Source organism: Archocentrus centrarchus, chromosome 7, assembly GCF_007364275.1.
Source record: "Archocentrus centrarchus isolate MPI-CPG fArcCen1 chromosome 7, fArcCen1, whole genome shotgun sequence".
Lineage (NCBI taxonomy): Eukaryota > Metazoa > Chordata > Actinopteri > Cichliformes > Cichlidae > Archocentrus > Archocentrus centrarchus.
Genome location: NC_044352.1, coordinates 18,911,557 through 18,920,432, shown reverse-complemented (window position 1 = coordinate 18,920,432; position 8,876 = coordinate 18,911,557).

The window sequence follows — 8,876 nt, the reverse complement described above, 5'->3', positions numbered from 1 at the left end:
TTGACCATTTTTCCAGAAGCACATTTGTAAGTTCATACACTAATGTTGGACGAGAAGGGCTGGCTCGCAGTCTCTGCTCTAATCCATCCCAAAGGTGTTCTACAGAGTCGAGGTCAGGACTGTGCAGGCCAGTCAAGTTCTTTGTTCTGCCATTTTGCACATTTCAAAAGCAATTCAAATAGTTAACTTGTTTTGTAAATGCATTGTCTGCTGGTAGTATTAGGTGCCTTAGATGTACAATGCACAAACAATCAATATATATAGCTAATATTGGCGGTGCAGAGATGGGTGGTTGGCTGTGAGTGGGGTCCCCAAATCAAATTCTGCTTAGGGCCTCATAACACCTTAGTTCAGCTCTGCCTTTACGGGTCACCACACCTGATCATCTGCCTCTATCTCATCCTATCCTTAGCTTCTTCTTCTGTCACACCAGCCCTTCTGCATGGCCTCCTTCACTACATCCATGAATGTTCACTGAGGTCTTCCTTTTTCCCTCCTGCCCGGCAGCTCCATATTTAACATCCTTTGTCTAATGTATCCACTATCTGTCCTCTGCACATATCCACACCTTCTCAGCCTTGCCTCTCTAACTTTGTCTCCAAACCTGAGCTGTCCCTCTGATGTACTCATTTCTAATCTTGCCCATTCTGGTCACTCCCAATGAAAATCTTAACATTGGCAGCTCTGCCACCTGTCTTTTTGTTAGTGACACCATCTCCAATCCATACATCATAGCAGGTCTCACTACCATCTTGTAAATCTTCCCTTTCACTCTTGTTGCTGTCCTGTCACAAATCACCCCTGACACTTGTCTCCACCCACTCCACCCTGCTTGCACTCTCTTCTTCACCTCTCTTGTGCTCTGTCTGTTGCTTTGGATGGTTGAACCCTGGTATTGAAACTTGTCCACCTTCACTACATCTGCTTCTTCCATCTTCACAGTTACAACTGTCTCACTGTTGCACCTGTATTCAGTCTTTCTTCTACTGACTTTCATTCCTCTTTTCTGCAGAGCATATCTCCACCTCTCCAGACTCTCTTCCACCTGCTCCCTGCTCTCACTACTGTTCACAACGTTGTCTTCAAATATCATAGTCAACGGAGATTCCTGCCTGACCTCACCTGTCCATCACCATGGCAAACAAGAAGGGGCTCAGAGCAGATCCCTGATGTAATCCCACCTCCACCTTGAACCCATGTGTCAATCCTACTGCACACCTCCCCACTGTTTCGCTGTCCTCATACATGTCCTACACCACCCTCATATACTTCTCTGCCACTCTTGACTTCCTCATGCAGTACCACAGATCCTCTCGTGGCACCCTGTCATATGATTTCTCCACATTCTCAAAGACACAGTGCAATTCCTTCTGACCTTTTCTGTACTTCTCCATCAGCACTCTCAAAGCAAACATCACATTTGTAGCGCTCTTTCTCGGCATGAAGCCATACTGCTGCTTGCTGAACTTAACCTAGCTTCAACACTTCAACAACTCTTTTCCATAGTTTCATGTTATGGCTCATCAGCTTCATTCTGTAGTTACTACAGCTCTGCACATCATCCTTGTTCTTGAAATTCGTACCATTACACTTCCTCTCCATTCCTTCTCTCACTCTAAAGTTGTGTTAAACAATCTGGTTATTTAATCTAAGCATGAAAAATATTCCTGCAAACAGCAGTGCGGGAGGTCCTTGCTCAAGGGAGAGGCAAAAATAGCTGTTTGAAATACTACAACTGTCCACCTTCACTTACCACACACATACACACAGACACACACGCACAAAAACACACAACAGTATATACAAACACTAAACCTTCTATGTCAAATTAAACAAACAAGATAAAAATAACTAAATTTAATAACAAATGTTATTTAATCTCATTACTTATTTGTATAAAACGCCAGGTATAAAAATGCTAACATGGTTGTAGCCCCTTAACTGGCAAGGGCCCGGTGACGGGCCGTTTGTAGTCCCTTTTATATGGCAGGCTAGACCCTCCCATTTTTATTGACACGTCATTCGGCCAATCATGTAACTGGCAGCAAAAAAATCACCTGAAACAACTACATAACACCCTCTGAGTATTATTGGCTCTGGGAAACCCATTTCTTAACATGATTGGCCGAATGAGGTGTCAGTCAAAATGGGCGGGTCTAGCCTGCCATATAAATGCACTTCATTCGGCCCGCGGACCAGACGCAGCCGATTAATAGGCTATGAAATGGGTTGTTCAGAGCCAATAATAACCAGAGGGTGTTATGTAGTTGTTTCAGGTGATTTTATTTGCTGCCAGTTAAGGGGTTAAAGGGAGTCAGGAAGTTACTGAGCCCAGTCAAAATATAGCATGATTCCATGTAACCAAAACAACCAAAACACGTGTACATTGTAAACAAGATAGCGCTATCAAAGCTGTAAACTAAGCTTTTCCCACTAGCTGTCACGTTCAGTAGACTACTAACAGTGTGGAACGTGGAAATAGTGAGGACCCAAATGCGGGACTTTTGGAGGCAGCAAGGTTAAACTGAAAGCGAGCTGGTTATTGACAGGCTGTTGAAATCCAAAAAGGCAAAAACGCACAGTGAGAAAGGGAGTAACTGAAAACTGTAACTACTGAAACCTAAAACAGAGGAAATGTACAGACTGAAATATAAGGCTAGGAAAAAAAAAACACAATGGAGTTTGTTGAAAAGGTTCAACAAACTCAAAATATTGGGTAGCTGACCCAGGACCATGACACTAGCATGTTCATTATTCATTCAACACAAGTAAAATTCCACAATTTCGCCATATGCTGATCAAAATGTTTTTTTTTTCTAAGGGGTTCAGAGTGATTATCATTTTCTCTGGAGCAGTTAGGTTGTGAGTTGTAACCAAAACGGGTTGTACGTGTACAGTGTAGACAAACAAGATAACGCTGTCAAAACTGACACGAAAATAATATTTGATTACTACAGGAGTGGTATCCTGTGTGGTCTTCTGCTGCTGTAGCCCATCTACTGCCAGGTTCAATGTGCTGTGCATTCAGAGGTGCTCTTCTGGATAACTTGCTTCTAACCAGTTGCTGTTTGAATTACTGCTGCCTTCCAATTAGAGCAAAGCAGTCTAGCCATTCTCCTCTAACCTCTGGCATCAACTAGGCATTTTCACACAGAGAACTGCTGCTCTCTAGATATTTTCTCTTTTTGGGACCATTCTCTATAAACCCTAGAGATGTTTGTGCAGGAAAATCCCATTAGATCAGCAGTTTCTGAAATACTCAGACCAGCCCGTTTGAGGCCAACAACCATGCCACATTCAGAGTCACTTAAATCTTTTTTCTTCCCCTTTCTGATTCTGGTTTTGAACTTCAGCAGCCCAATTTGTCTATGTCTTCATGGCTAAATGCACTGAGCTGCTGCATATTTGCATTAACAAGCAGTTAAAGAGGTGTACCTAATAATAAAGTGTGTACATTCTCTCATTACTTATTGTAAGTTCAGTGCTGTCTTTCTCTTGGCACCAGCAGTAGCACTAAAGTCTGAAGCAGGGAGAGCTGCACGTGTGCCACACACCTGTTCTAACTTTGCTGCACAGTTTTGCAGGTGGAAACCAAGCTTTGCATTCTGTGCTGCATGGGGAGACAAACAGTGGCTGGTAGTGCTGCTTTTTTTTTCCACAAGTGAATGCAAATTTTCATAATTGCTGTCTTAAAACAAGGTGTAATGTTAAGATAAGTAACTTTAAAGAGGCTGGTTGATTAATTTTGTTACTTTTGAACTAAGCCATGCAAGCTGTTTTGAGTCTTTACACTAAACTCAGCTAGTCTAAGAGGCTACCTGCAGAAAAAACATGTTTATTATATGGACAGGAGGCATTTTTTCATCCTGCTCACAGCACGAGGGCAAATTCGTATATTTCACAAAACTCTTCACTGTTTTTTTGTTTGTTTGTTTGTTTTGTTTTTTTAAATAATGCTCAGATCATGTGTTGAAGCATGTCATTATTCAGAATGGATGAACATGAATACATATGTCATAATTGGGTTTTTTTTTGTTTTTATCATACACATATGTAGGCTATTTTGAAAATTCACAGCTGCTTGCAGTTATTCTTTTATGTCATTTTCATCCATATGTAAAATTTGAAAAAACTGTAGGTCTTGTCTGCCATTCATAATGACAGACATGACAGTCCTTTCATGCCAACACCTATGTCTAAGTAGCATTTACTCTGTACATGGTTAACGTTTCAGTTTTATGCACCGATGCATGTAGGTTTGTCAGGCATTGCATTTATTTATTGAAATTCAGTTTCTTGATTGACTGATCCTATAGAGTAGGAAGTTTTAAACCTTTCACTGTCTCACTCTCTCTTTCTCTGTTTAAACTATTGCGCTAGAATGTATATTGTAGCAGCTGGATATTCCCATGCAGGGTGATTACACAAACAACAGACAAACGTCCTTCTACATCACCTTCCCTTACAGTGTGCAGCTCCGTCAGACTACATGTTCCCGGTGCTGTTGTTGTATGCATTTTGGCTCTCTGTGTGGTAAACAGCTGTTGGTGTGTGCTTTAGTGTCTGATAAACACATTAGACTGTTGTTTACTGTCCTCTAAACTATCCCAGTTCAGACACTTGGTAGATTTGGATCTCTTAGCCAGTAATGAAGATGTGAGTGCACTTTATCTTAGCATTGTACAAAATCACGCTACTCAGTCGTATTTAACACGTGCATGCATAAAAAGTCATGTACATTTGACATCTAGATTCCCAGAATGGAAAACATTTGTGATATGTCTCAAATCAAATAATTTTTCAGCTTGCGCCTTTCTTTACAGTAATATCAGAGCAGATCCTTTAAATGCAATTTTATGACTCAGTTTTAGGGTTTGCATATATGTTGCACATATGGTTGACTAGAGGAGCTGGTCATTTAGTAAACTTGCATGCTGCTGCACTCGCTTTGCAACTGTGAAACATATATGAAGGATATGAAGAATTATTCTTCATCTGTTGCATCTACACTATGGGCGTGGATCTGTGCATGAACAGTATATATACAATAGGCTCATGAGTTCCATGTGTGATGTATAATGTACACTAACTATAGTGCTGCTGGCTGCCCTACAGTCTCTGCACAAGAGGAACAGTTTTCCATTCTGAGATGGATCAAAACAATGTCAGCAGTTGGCTGTAGTTACTGGAGGGAGATGTAGACACAGTGGGGCATTGCCAAAAAAAAAAGGTGAGGTGTGCCCCTGCCTTTCTGGCAGACTGGGTATAATTAAAATACCACCCCTCTTTCAGGAATTGGGACACCATTCACAATATGTAGCTTCTATTTTCCACCTAAACCTTTATCTGTAATAATACAGGGTGTTGTACTGCATTATTATGTCATCTACTCCGCACTACTTCGGTGTCTTTCTGTTTTGTTTGTATTAAAAATTAATTTCCAAGTAAACTGTAAAATTTTAAGATCTGATTCATCTGTAATAATTTATGTGTTTAGTAGTACCTCAGATTTTCATATTAAAAAGTCAAATTATTAACAGTAACTAAACCTCTCATCTGTTGGCGCGGAATAGAATAAAATTCTAGATATATGAGATCAGGCTCCAGATTTGGTCTGGCAGCATTAGGATTAAAGCTGGGTTAAGCTTGTGTGAAAGCTCTATTATACTTGATTGAATTATCTCCTTACTCAGAGTGGGAGGCCTGAGCATAAACAAGTCAGTCTGAACAGGGAGAGGGACAGATGAGTTTCCGTCTGTTGTTTTTGTTAGACCAGCACTTTATTGTAAAACTGAAATGATATTGTTCCCGTGGCAGCTCTGTGTAAATGTTTTGTGCACAGTATTCCTCCATTTCATGCCGAGCGCTTGCTCTGTTTACCACTGTTTACTGAGCGACTGGAGCTACTGTACCGTGTCCTTGCTCCTGATCAACTGTCTACAAGGTGACACCTAGATGAGGGGGGGGGATTGTCGCTTCTCCAAATGGCTGTAGATGTCAGGAGAACAACTGGAAAAAAAAAAACAAAAAACCACGAAGATAAAGATAATGCCAGGTTTCTGTAATACTGTGTCTGGGCCGACTTCAGTGCCAGCGCAGATCTACAGCGTGTTCGGGGAAATGAACACTGGAGAAAAATGCACCTCAAAACACAAACAACACATTCCACGTAGAGAGTGTTTGTTTGTGTGGTGTGAGTTCAGGATCTGTAACATGGCTGAATTTGTGAGTATCTTCAGTGGTTTGTGTTTTTCAAGGTGAGGAGTGTAGGAGTCTGAGACAGAGATGTTGACTGCAGTGATTTGATAAACACATCTACACCACTCTAAGCATCAACAAACACACAGTTGTGAACATGTTTGAGTACAGGTAGACACTCCAGTAGGTGCTTTTACTTTTTGCCTCTTAACATTCAACATTCAGACCCTTTAAAATTACACCTGGTACACTAGATATTTGTTCTCACTTGTAGATGTTTGAGGAACAAGAAAGTATCTTTTTGGAACAGCATATGCTGATTAGAAGTCACAAAAATGAACAGAGTTTTGGCTTGATCGTGTGTGCACTCCAGGATGGCTCAGCACTATCTATCAATGCCACTAAGGTAGCCATGGTATCACTGTTAGTGTCAGCATCACTGCGTGTCAGCTGGTATCACTCATTGGTATCTGTATCTGTGAGGCCTACATAGTTTAACCCTGACCCTGTATCTCTCCCGCTTCCCACACCTCTGTCTTGCGTGTGTATTGTCAGCCCAAACCCCCAGATTCCCTGGTATGTTGGTGGAATTTCGACTATTTTTCCAGGTCACTGTTGTTTGTGCCTTGCGAGGTGTGTCTGTAAATTCCCACACAGGGAGGGAGATAAACACACTCGCACCGTCACACACATATACAGACCTTGTCACACTGCGACCTACACCTTGTACGGTGAAGAATTCCCTGCAGCTAACTGTCTGTCTGACTCTGGCTCAGTACTGACTCTCGCCTGTACATTCTTCAAGCCAGCACTAAGCTTGACTTTTGGCCCAGCAGTCAGGAGTTAAATCACAAATATATTAGTGATGACAAATTAGTGATGGACCAGGTCAAACAAGCTTTCTACTCTGGGAAATTCCTTTAGGTCCACCGGCATATGGTTGTATGTGTAAGTTTTTGAAGCAATCGCTAAAACAAGGCAAATGTTGTACCTGCAACAGTGTGTGAGTACTGAAATAATTTAGAAAAACTGCTGGGAAAATTCAAGTTTTTCTTGGCAAAATAAATTTGGCAAGCCCGCTAGACCAATATGTTGCTAAAACTGCAGTTGTCACTATAGTGTTTGAGTTGTACTACTGTACAAAAATGCATTGCTCTCAACCATTACAATGAATGGCAGAGCAAAGGGAGCAGTTAGTGAAAGATGGAGGGGGTCACAGTGGCTCTCAACAGATGAATTTTTAATGTCATAATCCCCTTTTTCCACTTAAAGCACATGCTCAAATTCATACTCATGCTTTTTTCTCTCTTTCTGCCTTCACACCCCTGAGGCAGGTCTTGGGAGGTCATGTAAATATTAGTTTGAGCTCCCTAACAAATCTGCACCTCCTGATGCTCTCAAAGCCCTTCAACCCATGTTCCTGCAAAGCTACGCCATGTAATGCCTAATGGCTGACACCCACCACATCAAATAGAGGCAGAGCCAAAGAATAAAAGATGAATGGAAGAGTTGACACCAGTGAACAACTCACTGCAGACCAGATTTAAATCCAGCAAAGCAGGTGTGCTTCTGAAAGGGTTTACCTCATTGCTGGCCAACCTGAGAAGAGCTTAGCAACATGAGCAAGCTGTTAATGTTTAGGAGGTGTCAACAGGCGCCAGATCATTGTTGGTCATAATGTCGAAGCTTTTCTGTTAATACACCTAAACTTTATGATCCCTGACCTTAACAGACTCCCATTAAACCTACAGAAAAAAAAAAAAAAACAGGTTCTTCTCACCCTGAGGGGTAAACTCATCCTGTTGCACACATACACAAACACGTGTATTGGGATGCATTTGTCATGATCGGTGAGTGACAGAGCAGGAAGGGCTGCTAACATACTGAAGGTTTTACCAGACAGTTGATAGGCTAGTTCAAGGAGCACTGATGGGGTGCTATACCAGCCTGCAGGTATGTACATGTGAATATGTGTGCAAAACAGATCACATGGCTGACACCTGGACCACCCCCAAGGTGGATCTCTGGGAAGATTCCCACCAACAGGCACCTATATCAGAGGTGGGGAGGAGGAGGGACGGTGGTCAGAGGGATGTGCCACACGGGGTGGGTAATGATGATGAATTGCGGGGAACGTAGTTTTGCTCAGATTAGGATCTGCTGGTAAACATGCCCGCCAGGTCTCAGAGTAACCTTATACATTTCTTTCTTTCCTGCATCTACCCATTTAATTCAGTGTCTTCCTTCGAGTCTAAGCCTGGTTCTGTCTACGTACCTCTAGTGTGTGTGTGTGTGTGCCTACATTCACAGATATATATGCAATCATTCAACCTCTATTCTCAGAGTTGTTGTCATTTGGCTACCAGACCTCAGACTGACATGTATTATAGCCAGGATATAAGGTTTATAAATCTTTCTGTCAGTAGTAAGACACAGAGGAAGTTTAGACAAATAGAGAATATAGTGTTTTTTAAAAAATGCTTAAAGAATAGAGGAAACTTGTAAAACCTGTAATAATCTAAAGATACTTCAGCAATGTGTGTCAGTATACCAGTTTGAACACTATTTTTTTAAGACAAAATCCAGAAAATTTAGCTGCATCTGAACAGAGCTTATACCTTGTGACTTTACCACAAAGCTCCTCTTAAAGCAATGATCCAAGTCAGGCTACTTGGCCT